Source organism: Octopus bimaculoides, chromosome 4, assembly GCF_046866305.1.
Source record: "Octopus bimaculoides isolate indiv1 chromosome 4, ASM4686630v1, whole genome shotgun sequence".
In the NCBI taxonomy this organism is placed as follows: Eukaryota; Metazoa; Mollusca; class Cephalopoda; order Octopoda; family Octopodidae; genus Octopus; species Octopus bimaculoides.
Window position 1 is genome coordinate 49,065,658 of NC_142931.1, and position 15,004 is coordinate 49,080,661.

Consider the following 15,004-nt stretch of genomic DNA (forward strand, 5'->3'; position numbering starts at 1 on the left):
GGAGCCTTGATAAAATAACTTAAAAAGTCACATTTTGTACTTGAAGTTTGGAACGATTTCAGTAGTAAGTCTTGAATAATATATACTCACGCGTAAAACTACAAAAATAATTTTTTGCAGCATTATGTTTTCAGATAATATTCTTACTGTAAAAAAAAATCTAATATTTATTTTCTCAAGGTGAATTGTACACAAACAACAAAAATAGAAATATAGAGAAAATCCCATGTTACTTAAAGATTACCGTATAAAAGAAAGGTTCTCATATGTTAAAAATAAGTTTGAGAGAAAAAAAAATGTGCATGTTTTGGCCATAAGAGGTTTTTTGTCGTAGAAGGAAATAATTTCATTTCACTGAAGGGGCTGGCTTTTGCTGACGCCCAGCTTATCAAAGTTCAAAGTTCTTTTCATTGCATCTTAATACTAAGTATATATATAGGTGTGTATGAGGTGTGTATGTGTGTGTGTGTGTGTGTGTGTGTGTGTGAGTGTGTATGTGTGTATGTGTGTGAATCAGTGAGTGAGTGAGTGAGTGAGTGAGTGAGTGAGTGACTAGCTGAGTGTGTGTGTATGTGTGTTTGTGTGTGTTTTTCTTGCGTAACAAATTCTCTTTCTATTAATAGTTTTTCTAAGAATTGTTTGCCTTTCGAAACTAAATCCATACGTCTTTCTTTTCTGTGGCACAAATATCGATACAAGATTGTTAGTAATGTATAAAGACTAATGGTTAATAGCTTGATAATCTTGAAGCAATTAGTACTAAACTTGAACGTCTGACATCTGGTGTTGAGAACAGTTTAAAAGCTTTTTAAAAGATAGGATACCGATATGTAAAGTTTGGGTCGTTGGTCCATTAGATATAACCTGGTGTAATAAGTAGAAACATTTGGTGCCTTGAAAAGGAATGGTTGCAGTTTATCTTAGAACAAATGCAATCAAGCAGACTTAGAGTGAAAGACATTCCAGTGAGAATAAGCTCTACATATTTACAGTAAAATAAGAATATATTATTAAATAGAGACTTTCTTTCTATCACGTTATTTGAGGGATACTAGGTGTAATGTCACTCGTTGCAAACGACCTTGTTGAAATGTCCGTCTGGTGATAGTTGCACTATTGTAGTTAGCTAAACAGCATTCAGATAAGGCAGGAATATACTTGTGTTTTGAACAGAGTCAGAAACTCTATTCCTCGTCCTGAATTCTCTCGTCTTACTGAGGAAAACTAGGCATAGTGTGGCTGATACATCTACGTTGTTAATCAACTTTCATCATGAAATACTGGTAGAGATGACACAGTACGTAAACAGTTTTAATTAGATGCTACTCATTCACAGAACAGTTGTGATAAACTACTTTATAACACCAAATTTGTCCGTTTCATATTGCATGAAGCTTGGATGTTGTGAAATAGTGACAGTCCTATTTCATTATCAAATCCCCATGAAATGTGAAACAAGATCATCCTTTTCAACCGTGTCTGTCAAGTATCATATAAAGAGATACACCAATGAAAAGCCCTGCCGAGTATATTTCACTTATATCATTGCAATACTTCCATTACTTTTTTCAAGAGGGGATTTACTAACACTTTGAACAGTTTTCTTTTAGATTTAGGTTTGAATGCTTAACTATTCTTATCTAAGGTAAAGATTCCTTTAGGATAAACATTATTTTGTGGTTTCTGTTCTAATAGTGTTCTTTTTGACTTTGAAGAAATGTCAGAAGAAAATATTTGCGGATGAAATTTAAATGTTTAATTTTTTTTTATTATTATTTCTAAGAACTTTTCTCATAGCATATGAGATAAATATGTGTAATCGAATTAAGTGCCATCAAATATAAGGACTTCACAGGATTCCGTGGCTTATGATATGAAGAAACTAAAAACAAAATTTCAGAACCAATATTCACTGCAGATCTACACACAGCATTCGAAATGTATAAACACATTTCACATCTACCCACTAAAGAAAAAACACATTTTGCCTCAAAATACCTCGACCAAGAAATGATAGAATTGCTACGCGGGAAAGTTAATTTTTACATTGTAGAGGCTAAGTATTTTTTGAAGTTGCACAACTGAAACGAAGCGACGCATTACAGAACTATAAAAACCATTCAGTCTCAGAAACTGATTTAGAATTCCAAAATTCTAAATTACCTGTAAGAAACATTCAATTTCAGTATTTCAACCTTCTGTGGTAACAACGTCGAATAGTAAATGGATTTTGAACGATATATGATAATTACAATTTTAGTTAGGTGATAAATGCTTCCAATTAGATTTTGAAAGAGGAAATGATTTTTATTTGAATGCTTATTTTTCCTGTAGAATTTCATTGTATAATTCATACTGTATTAAATTTAAGCGTAATGACAGAACACTTTCTTTGTATAAAAAGATAAATAACTCTACGTAAGTTTTTACATGAGTGCATATCATATCTTTTCAAAATATCATGAACATTAAAATTATTGTAAAGTAATTCTGAAGTTAGATTTCTCCTTTATAGTTTTGGAAAAAAAAAACATTATAAAAATTGTCTTCTTTATAATTTAATTTAGCAATCCAATTTGTGAATATTTTTAAAAGGGTAAAAATATTATGGGCTCAACGCTGAATGATTTCCAATAAACTACAATAAGATTAGATTGTTCTGTGATACAATGTTTTTATGGAACGCCTTTATATAGAAAATAGTTTTAAGTAGTCTGGATGACAGTTCAGATTTACTTCCAGTATTTTGTTATTTTCTAAACAGAACATGTTTTACTTGATTTCCACTATTCCAGGGTGATTTGGAATGTGTACTCTCAGCCAAGATTCTAATAATTTGTCTGTCTGTCTTCTCAATAGTTCCACACTTACATTATTGCAGGTTTAATATGATGGCTGCTGAGTAAAAGCCCATTATATAATATGATGGCTGCTCAGCAATGTTTTAAACCACGTGGTCTGCTTAGTCATTTTGCAGTGAATTACCATTATGACGTTGCAAAACATTTTTTTAATATAAACGATGCATGTTTTATAATTTATATAAGATGTATTTTGCACTACAAAGATAGTATGTATTTGATATCATGACTACATTCACTTACAGAATATTAATAATGTGATCAGTCAAACAATAAACGTAACAGCCTACATCTATCTTTAACGTTACATCTATGCTAATAATATACGTTACATGTATGTTAAGCGACGGAAGACGTCCAACAGTAACTTCAGTTGAAAGTTTTAACATGTTTACACCCTAAAATAGATAAAGTCTATAAAGCATATAATACTGTTTTATGCATAAAGTAATGTGTCTAATACTAGATGAAGGCAACACTTTTCTAACAATTTACATTCGTAATTTTTCGAGAACTCATATTGTCAGTACACTTTTTGTAGTTGCATGAAAAACAAAATTACGTTACATCTGAGAAAAGCTAATTCCAAAGACTCTGCTGTATCGAACGGCACGAAGTCTAATGATTTCGCCGTACAATCAAAAACGAACAGAAAAATATTTACTCATAATCTTTAAATTTCAATATGTCCAATGACTACAATGTGAAAGTTATGTTTACCTAATCTCTTTGCTCATTACATGGACGGCGGAAGTACTTCAATTCAAAAAAAAAAATCCATTCATGAAGAATGATAAAGAAATAAGGCTAGCGCTAGATATAAATAAGAAATGAATGACTACCTAAATATTTCTAAAATTTTGTGAAACGGTGACTGATATTATACTATGAAATGGCATAATATCTCGAGCGTTCGTCTTTGGTAAATTTGTCAGAAATGCACAAACATGTGAGATTTCAGAAATATTTACCCTCAATTCCTCATTTATGTGCATCATGGTGTATATTGTATAGTGAGCTGGCACGAGATATGGTCTCAGCAGGATTTTGATCAATTTATATCAGTCTAATAAGAAAGATAGATAGATAGATAGATAGATAGATAGATAGATAGATAGATAGATGGATAGATAGATAGATAGACGATAAAGAAACGGGAAGAATGTTATTCGAATATGCCTAATAATTAGATCTTGGCATATTTAAAACTTCCAATGCAGGGCATCTAGATATTCTGGTAAATATTCAACTCCTCATTGGCTGTTGTACTAAAGACTCATTTGTTTAGCCACACAATATATAACACGTAACGAAGCGGCCACTAAATTTATCAGTATTTGAAATATGAGTGAGGAAGCTAGTGAAAACTGTCTTTATAAGACAGATGAGAATATATTTTTGGACGGTTGAATATATATCACGAGTCACCTAGAACAAATTGCCCATGAACTTAAGCAGTAAATATGCATGTATGTTTGTATGTATGTATGTATGTATGTATGTATGTATGCTTGTATGTATGCATGCATGCAGGCATGTATGTATGTATCTATGTATGCATGTATGTATGTATCTATTTGCGACTCAATAAGTTAAGTATCAAAGGCAACGAGCTGGCAGAAACTTTAGCTCGCAGGGCGAAAAGCTTAGCGATATTTCATCTGTCTTTACGTTCTGTGTTCACATTCCACCGAGGTCTACTCAGCCTTTCATTCTCTCGGGTCGATAAATTAAGTATCAGTTGCGTACTCGTGTCGACCTAATCGACTGGTCTCCTCTCCCAAAATTTCGGGCCTTGTGCCTAGAGTAGAAAATAATAATTTAAGTATCAATCATTTATCACACTCCATCAAATTTGCCACAATAGTTTAATAATATTTATTTTATTGATCAGTGAAGGAAAAAATGCAAAATCGCCCCCTTCGAATTTTCATATCTTGAACGCAAAAATGAAACGAATATAAGTAAATTCTATCAACTACTTATATCTCTTGCCCCTGCTTGAATCTTTCGATCCATCGAGCAATAGTATTACTAATATTTCGTTAATATTGATTTATATTGGAAACCCATAAGCACACATTTGGGGAGAGGTTAGTGTCTATTTATCAATGCTATTATTTTACTGGCACTTTATTTCATTGAGCTTTCAAAACTAACAAGGTTAAGTTGACTCCGTAGGGATTTTATTAATAACAGAGATGCCTATAATATATAGTATGCACAGAAATTTTGTGAGGATTGTAGACCATTATATTTCATTTAGTATCTGAATAATAAATGTGAACATCGATCTCGGCGTGACTTGAAATTTGTCGTTTATTTCATTCATAAAAAGACTTAACTAAATATATTTCTGTACATTCTGTTAGACAAACGCCTTCTAAGTTTTGTTATATTTACAATAATTTCTATCATAAATTTATACGATAATTTCCTAAACTCTTCGCATTGTATTGTATTGTCCCTTAGCATCTCCATTTCAGATCCCCTGTGTCGATGGGTTTATGTTTTACACCAACAGAGTCGTTAGATCCAGTACTATTCATGTATTATATGTATTTGCAAATATAAGATCCAAACCATTCATCTCACAAATGTCAGATATTCTACTAGTCGGCTGACTCATCTCAATAATGTAAAGCAGAAAGATATAGATTGCAGTATTTGATTGTTTCTCTAGCCTTCATCGATAATATCACTTCTACTGAAGATAATACTGAAGATAATGATAATCATGATGAGGATTATAAGGATGACGAAGGGGATGAAAGTGGAGGTTCTTTTCCATCAATTTTCTCTCGTTTATCAATACAAATGTCTTTGCAAGCGCTTCTGGTATGGGATCTTGCCGTGTTGTTTTTTGGCATGGGGATCTGTTCAATGATAATTTGGCAATTAAACCATTGCACAAATTTAGCGAGAGAGCATGGAATTTTCTGCTAATGCACTGATAGTTCAAGCATATATAGCCCTACCACTAGCATACCTTCTATCACCAGTATCAACACTACTTCCAAATACCAACACTAATAACAGAGACACCACCACCACCACCACCACTACCACCACCACTACCACCACCACTACCACCATCATAACGTCAGCTTCAGCCACATCCAAAACAATAACAATAAAAAATCAACAGCAATATAAAAAAAGAACGAGAAAAAACACAGCATCAGTTCCACTGAAGGAGAAAAAATGAGACCCTTGGTTTGCAAAATAATTAATGAATCACTGCAAAAATAGATTGTAAAATGAAAGGGATCAATATGAATAGTTTTGAGTTTTAGGTCTAGGATAAAAGACCTTGAAAAAAATCCATCATTATCTTTGGAAGCCAGAAGCTGAGCAAACCACCGCTGAAGTGTAACACCGAAAAAGGAAAAGCGAAAATAAAATAAAACATCATTATAGCTGTGAATAAAAGAATATGAATAGTGAGAAACGCCAAGAAAGAAACAGTTTACAGGTTCTTTTTTTTTCCACTTTCATCCATGAAAGATTGCAATGTTGGATGGTGAATTTGGCGTGGACAATTAAAATTAACTTCTCTGCATGCGAGCTAAATCCACAGAGAGTGGTTCAGTTTCTATTTGAAGCAGTTAAATTAATATCTTTAAAACTGGTGATAGAATCACACATTTAAACATATATTTCTTCTACATTACACGTGCTCCAGCAAAATAGATAACGTTTTCCTACATCTTGCTTTCAGTTTTCCAATGTCATATAAAACGATTACCCCTTTGACATATAAGTAATATTAATTTATCTGGATTAATTGTTTCTAATGAAATGTATCTATTTCAAATTATGTAAAAGTTTGGGAATCTCGAAATTCATAAATTCTCGAAAGGCTTCTAATATTCTTTATTGATTGACAAATTATTTTGAAATAAATTTTCAAACGTCTAAATTTTTTAAGCATTGATTTTTTTTGTGTTTGTATGTGTCTAAACTTTATTAAATGGAAATTTAATTCTTTTCTCGATTTAGATTTATGCAAAGCCATATGGTGTTAATATTTATGGGAAACTAATATCTTGTTTCACAAATATAAAATCACTCTCTCTCTCTCTCTCTCTCTCTCTCTCTCTCTCTCTCTGTTTATCTATATCTATATGTGTCTGTATATATGTGTGTATATATTATGAATGTATGCATATGTTTATATGTATTTGTATGCATTGAAACGCTTTCAAATGTCAGTCTTTCAAACAGTTTCCCTATTAAGTACACATGTTTCTAAACAGTTCAAGTAAAAAAGATCATTTACAAAATTAAGGTACACTGTTCTATCTGATTCCTGCATGCATCACTGTTAGACATATAGAAATGCAGTCTAGTGCACGGTGCTCAGGAATACTTAGAACTTATAAAATTCCTCATACATGCTTGACTACATTAAATATGACACATTTCGTAAAATTTCAAGACCATACGATTAATATATTCCAAATTTTATTTGTAATGTAGTACTTAAAGCAACTGAGCCGAGTAACGGTCAAAATACTTGCTGGAACAGGCGTTAGATTCGAATGCAATGCCCAAACAAATACCAGAGCTCAATCACAATCACATAGCAAAATTGAGGCCGGTATTGGTTTAGACCAATTCTTCCCATCGAGATGTTTTTTTTTTTTGTTTTTTTTTACGGATCCTGTAAAGGCTGGACCCATATTTTGGGGCATTCTTTCGATACTAATTCTCTGGGTGTCAACGACACACGTGGCTTTGTTTACATCAATTCGGCAATTTCTGTAAGAGGGAAAGGACGTTAGTCAGCGACAGCTCTGATCTGTTAGGTAACAGACAGCAGGGACCCCTAACACTAACCCTAACGCTTTCTCTCTCTATCTCTTTCACACTCTCTTAAAAACACATGTCACTTATCTCTCGCTTTCTCTCTATCTATCTATCTATCTCTTTCACACTCCCTGGGAGAGAAAACTGGCATGTGTTCTTAAGAGAGGGGGAAGGGAGGGGGAAGGGAGGGTTAGGGCTAGGGTTAGGGTTAGGGGTCCCTGCTGTCTGCTACCTAACAAATCAGAGCTGTCGCTGACTAACGTCCTTTCCCTCTTACGGAAATTGCCGAATTGATGCAAACAAACGCTGAAGCAAAAAAGAGGATTGGTATCGAAAGATCGCCATTGTACCTGATAAAGCCAGATAAATTCTTCAAGAATCACTTCTGAGGCTTTCCCGTGTATGGCAGGATGTATGACAAGGAGCCGAATGCTGCTGTCATACTTATGGTCTTCCAGAGGCAAATCTCTCCGGCTAGGACTGACCACAGTCCCCAACAGCTTCACATGCCTGTCTGAATTGAGACTAAGTCCCTTTTCAGAGAAGTGGGATGGCATGATATCACCTTCACGGGAGACATACTCACAAACCATTATAATTTGATTTTCATGATATCCATGTTGCCTCTTATAGATTTGACAGTGTTCACAGAGCATTTTGACAGCAGTCATGATGTCGACATTTTTATATCCGGCGCGAATCATTATGATGCAGTTAACTATTTTCTAATATTCAAATGGCTTTCAGTTCTCCATGTCAGCTAACTTTTTCTCAACTGCAAATTTAATATTCATTATCTTAACCAATACATCTGTTAGCCATTAGTCAAACAGTTGCTATAAAAAAAAAGATAATAATTCATCAAATTTAGCCTGATAACCTGTATGTAGTTATTCGGCTGTCCAGTCAGGTTTCCATTTTTTAAATTTTATGCTGCAGTAAGAAACAAGCAAATGCATTCAGAATTTATTGATGGAATAAAATTGTCTTCGAAAAGATACACCGTATATGCTTATCTACCAACCTATATATCTATCTCTGACTAGACTATATTTGACTGTATTTGCAGATTTAAAGACTAAATGCAGGGATCTGCTTGTTAGGAGAACAATATAAACGAGAAGTGTGTTATCACACAAAACACGTTGTGTCTAACAAATATCTACAATATCCCGAAATTCTTGTATAAACTGTGAGAATATGTTTGAATTTTCAAGCAATAATTAATTCATCTATATTATGAAGCAAGCAGAGATTAATCGATTGTATGGCACGATCTTTGTATACATTATCATAGCATTAAAAAAAAACGGAATTCGTAACAAAGAGTAGACGAAACGTAAGTATATCAATAACATCTTATCGATCTGAATAATGCAAAAGTCAGCCCGGAAAATATGACTTCATACAGCAAGATTAAAGATGTTTGAGAAATGAGACGTAATAAGTAAACTTGAAGTTACGCAAAGAAACAGTCTGAAACGGAAACGTATATATTAACTATTTCAAGTGCACGTACAATGTCTTTGTGCGTAAATCTATGCATGAATATTTGTTAGTTTATATTTAGCCTTCTTTACGCAATTAAAACTCATGATTGACAAAAATGAATAAGTTTAAATTGATACCACATATCACGTTATTTAAACCATTTGAGAATATTTGTTTGACAATTAATTCTTCTTTATTGCGCCTGCAGACGAATAAAAATCACATGCGAATTCAAACAAAAGAACATAATGCACATTAGCTGATCGGTTGAATTTCACAAACGTGGGCGAGATATGATATCTGAAATTTAACGCATGTTGTACAGAAATACATTACAATACGCTCTTGTAAAGTAAATTACAGAGTACAAACTCGCACATAGATTTATTGATATGTGTTTGCAGAAAGCTAATGGTATATGTATATACATATGCACACACACATTTGTAGACACACACACACACACACACACACACACATACACACACACACACACATATATATATATATATATATATATATATATATATAATTATGTGTACTTCTTCTATCTTAATGAATAAAAATTCTTCTGATAGAATAAATGGGTTAATAGAAACAAATGTAGCAAAGAACACAAAATAACTGTGGTTAGCTCCTGTTTTTAAGGCAGGAACTCCTTGAAATTTTGGGTATTTGAGTATATTTAAGAATTTAAGGATTGGAGAAAACGCATGTTATAATTGCATATATATATATATATATATATATATATATATATATATATATATATATATATATATGTGTGTGTGTGTGTGTGTGTGTGTGTGTGTGTGTGTGTGTGTGTGTGTGTGTAATATATACGTGTGTGTCTACACATGTGAAAGTACAAGCGCAATGTATATACATATATACATGCATACATACATACATACATACATACATACATACATACATACATACATATATACATGCAAACACGTTTAAGACAAAAAAAGAATAAAGAGTTATACATTTTTAATTCATAATTTGTAGGCCATAGTTCTCTTACGCTCGTTTCAGATGTTCTATTGTTACGTGATAATACGATGCAGTAATTCTGTATAGCATTCGAATGATATTTAATCGACTAGAGTATTAGGTAGATCTAGAAAATGAAGACCAGCAAGTTTTCTCCAGTTCCATGCTGTTAGAGACAGATGATGTTAATGATTTGTTTAAACATTTAGAGAGCATATTTAAACGAAGACATAAGTGACAGAAGATTTCAAAAGTCTTTTTTATCTCGGCAGGAAGGGCTAAGTATTGTGATGAGTACAGATAAACAGTGACGATGAATGCACCAAGATTGCTGAAATGTAGAGAGACCAGTGGATCAGAGGTGGTAAAGTGAAGGATCTATAGACTAGCCAGTTCAGACGAGCCTCAGCCATTATAAGAAAAATGACAGGTATATTATATGAATATTTGTGTTCAATTTTATATCAAGCTCATTTATTTTGCATTTTGTTTAGGAGGAAAAGAAAGCTTTTGACACTTCACAGGACATCTCTGACTAGCTAAGAAGAAGGATTTAGTGTCCTCAGATCCAACATCTCGTTCGTACCTTAATGACAATTTACAAGGAGCTGATTACAGAACAACAGAGCGTTAAGTCTACCATCTATGCAGGCCATGGGATGTTTTCAAATGAAGATGCAAAGAGTGTTAACAAACACTGCTTGGCGTCCGGTTGAAAGTTATGACTTTCAGTCAAACAGTATCCTGGATTCGTACTCAGTCTTTAAAAAGCTTCGAACGTGGAAGAAATGCAAAACTTGACTTCAGTTATATTTGAGCTCATATAGCTTAAAGTGAGAACAAACATCATGATGAATTTTAACTGGTGCTCTAACAACGCTGTTAATTCAACGTCAGTTAGGTGTGTAAGTGTGTTGGACTGTTTTCTTTATGTAAGAGGAAATAAGTGCTACACACACACATACACACATATACATGTACACATATATGTAACATAGAGTTAGATAAATATGCATATGCATATATACAATAACACAAAAGCAAACATACACACACACACACACACACACACATATATACATTTATATATATATATATATATATATATATATATATATATATATATATATAATACAAAGAATACATATACATGTATACACACATATATGTACATACTTACATCTACATGTGTATATATATGCATATCAGGGTACAGGACGTTAGAACAATGAACTACAGACAACGGAACGAACACATAGGAAAACGGAAAGCCACTTGGAATATTCCTTCATCAGCTGTCTCTATTCTAACCTGACGTTTCGAAGATATATATATATATATATATATATATATATATATATATATATATATATATATATATATATATATATATATATATATATATATATACATGTGTTTATCGATATATCTATAGCTATGTATATGCATGTATATATCTATATCTATCTATCTGCTAATATGTGTGTGTGTGTGCTTGTGTGTGCATGTGTATGTATGTAGATGTAGAGAAGAACATTTAATTCCAGTAATCGGATCCTAAAAAGCCTCCAAGATTAATTGAAATAATCCGTAGTATAACAAAACACTGAGGTGAAAGATAACGAATAATTATATGATTCTACGTCTTATTTCTTTGTGATGTAATCATTTGTCCATATTCCTATTACTTCGGAGGTAAAAAATCGATATTGTAAGAGCAGGATAATGAGTAGTAGTAGTAGTAGTAGTAGTAGTAGTAGTAGTAGTAGTAGTAGTAGTAGTAGTAGTAGTAGTTTCAGCAGCAGCAACATCAGCAGCAGTGTGATATTAATGACATTGCAATCCTCAAGAACAAGAATATAAAAATCAAAACGTAAGAGTGTGACCAACTACAACAGAGTGAGAAGTGATTCGGAAAAAAAATATGAAACTTAAAGGAAGCAAATGGTAATTCCTGTTGTAGTTGGAGCATTCTGAGTGTTTGCTACTGTCTTGAAATCCCTGTTATATATCTTACAACTTGAAAGTAGTCTGAAGCTACCGCAGAAACTGAATTTTTTTGAACAGCAAGGACCAGAAGAGGAGTTGGGTGTTGTTTGCTGTCAACTGGAAATTATTCCCGTTCAATAATCTCACACCAAGTTAACTCAGTTATAATAATTATCAATTATTTTAAAAATACTCTAATGAATAAAAGGTGAGCTCAGAATTATAAATTACTGTAATGATATATGTGCATTAGGTCAAATCTAAATTTAATGGTGTTAAAAACGTTATGTCGGAAAATTTTACTCTTGGTAAAAGGTCTTTATCAAGATAGTTGGGCTACGTGCAGTATTCCAGAACCGGGTATTGACTTCTTACTGCTTTGCCAAAAATTAAGTGGTAAACGGAAGTCAATTTTTGCAATGGCATCTTATTTAAGAAGCGAGCCAAGGCAGCAAGAGATTCTGCAAACGAAGCTGAACTTATGGAACGTTATGTGTATATTTCAACTCAATACAAAACAACAAACAGACTATGTACTATATATAAGGAATGAAAAGTATACCTCTAGTAAAGAAATTGAAGAAATATAAACAAAAGATGAACTCAGAATTACAAAAGCTTACATATTAAAAGCAGATGAACGATAGTAACTGTCGAGACTATAAAGAAAATGGAAACATTCGAGTGAACACATGTATATCAAACTCCCATCTAAAACAGGGCCAAGGTGTTGTACACTTAATCCATTACCTCCCATAATTCTAGTAACTGGAATTCTTTTATGAAACTTTGATTTCTAGCATAAAACAACCTTAGAAACACGCTGGAATGATCAAAATAACATTTCAAAATAACATTTTAAATAGAAATAAGCGAGATTTTGGGTGAAAAATTAGCAAACCTCATTTGAATATCAGAGAAATATACCTAGTAGATATAGCAAAAAAGTTAGATATGTGTAAATATTGACGTATAATTACGAAATTTGTAATTTTTAAGTGAGCTCATATGAGATCACTGGTAGTAGATAGGGAGGCAGACCATATAGAAATAATTAAAATAAGGTTATGAGAGGCGGTTGGGAATTAGCTATTCAAACCTAGGAACAACTCAGTATAGATTGAATATAAAGATGAAAAGTAGAACTGGTAATACAGTACAGTACAGTACAACATAGTCCCTAGTAAGATCTCAAAGCAGAATATAAGTATATGGCTCGACAATGATAAAGGTAGATATTAAATTAAATTAAAAACTGGGGATAGGATAGAACACGGGGGATTTTAAGTAAAAAGAGAAGAGTTTATAAATCATAGTATGAAATTCATAGAATATAATAGTTATAGAAGATAATGTTAATGTTAAAATATAATTGAATATATCACTTATGGGGCTTGAAAAAATTCCTAGGAGCAATTATTTCCAGAGAGAATTCTCTTAGTTCAATGATAATATCTAGTATAAATGTAAAATGAACCAATGGTAATGGTAGCTTCCCAGTGGCAACAAAGATAATCTACTTATCTTGAATAATCAATAATCAATAATAAATAAATAAAATAAAATAATGTAGTAAGCATTGACAGGAGAGCGGTAAAAATAGAAAAGATTAAAGAGTTACCTCCCCTGTATATCTAGAGGTAAACAAACCTCATGGTGAACGAAAATGGTATAGTTTAATAATTTTTAATAATTTGATCTGTTCGATCTATTAATTGTGTTTTTTGGTCATTTGTTCTAATGAAAACCATTCCTGATGACGTGCGAGACGTTTAATATTCAACGTATGGATGGTTGGATATAGTCAAGCACAGAAATGTTGACATTGGATGTTAAATAATGGAAAAAATCTACGGTGTTGAATTTCTCTCTTTTTAAATGTATAAATTTGAAACCTTGGAAATATAAACAATGAGAACGATCCTTAAGGAATATATCAATGATCCCTTGGGGGTGAAGTCTTATACTATATTGGTAACGATTACAAAGCTTACTTTGAAAAATTACATAAATATATATATATATATATATTAGATATAGATATATAGAAGTGTAGAGAGACAGATAGATATACATATATATACATACATATATACATGTGTATCTGTGTATTTGTGTGTGTGTGTGTGTGTGTATGTACAATTGCATGTGTATGTTCTGTCCAATACGGTATCAATATAAACCTAATATCTAACCAAAACCTGTTTTACAAGCCCAGTAACTATGCTTGCTTCTTTCCAATTAATTATGTAAGAAGATATGTTCTGGTTTGTAATTGATAATTCAGTCAAATGTTGCTTTCTATGGGTTTCTTGCTACATAATGACCAAAGCAATCGTACTTGCAAAATCATTTTACACTTATATATTATCTTCCAAATGTCTGAGATATCAAATTTTAGACATGGTTTCATATTTGTACCTATAATTGCCCGTGTATCAACATATACATTTTGATGATTAAACTATTTCAATCTTTCCTTCAATGTCTTGGATGCACATTCAGGAACACAGTTTCATACGTTTAGTAAAGAGGCATTTCAGTTGGGAAAAGTGAGGACAGTTTGATTATATATTTCAAACTGTTAAAACAAATTTTCTCTTTTTTTCTGCGTCATCAGCAAATGATACAATATTAAAGATATGAGTACCAAATACATAATTGTACTAAATCTATAGAATGCTTCAAGCATATCTGAAAAACTCGTATGCCGTACTACAAAAGATAACGTATGGAAAAGGCAACAGGGGCGAAGTATGATTTCTATCAAAGGCCAGATTATTTCTTCTAATCTCCGCAAGGATTGTTGCGGATGCTAGTTCTTAGGAATGAATGTGACGAGTAATGCCTTA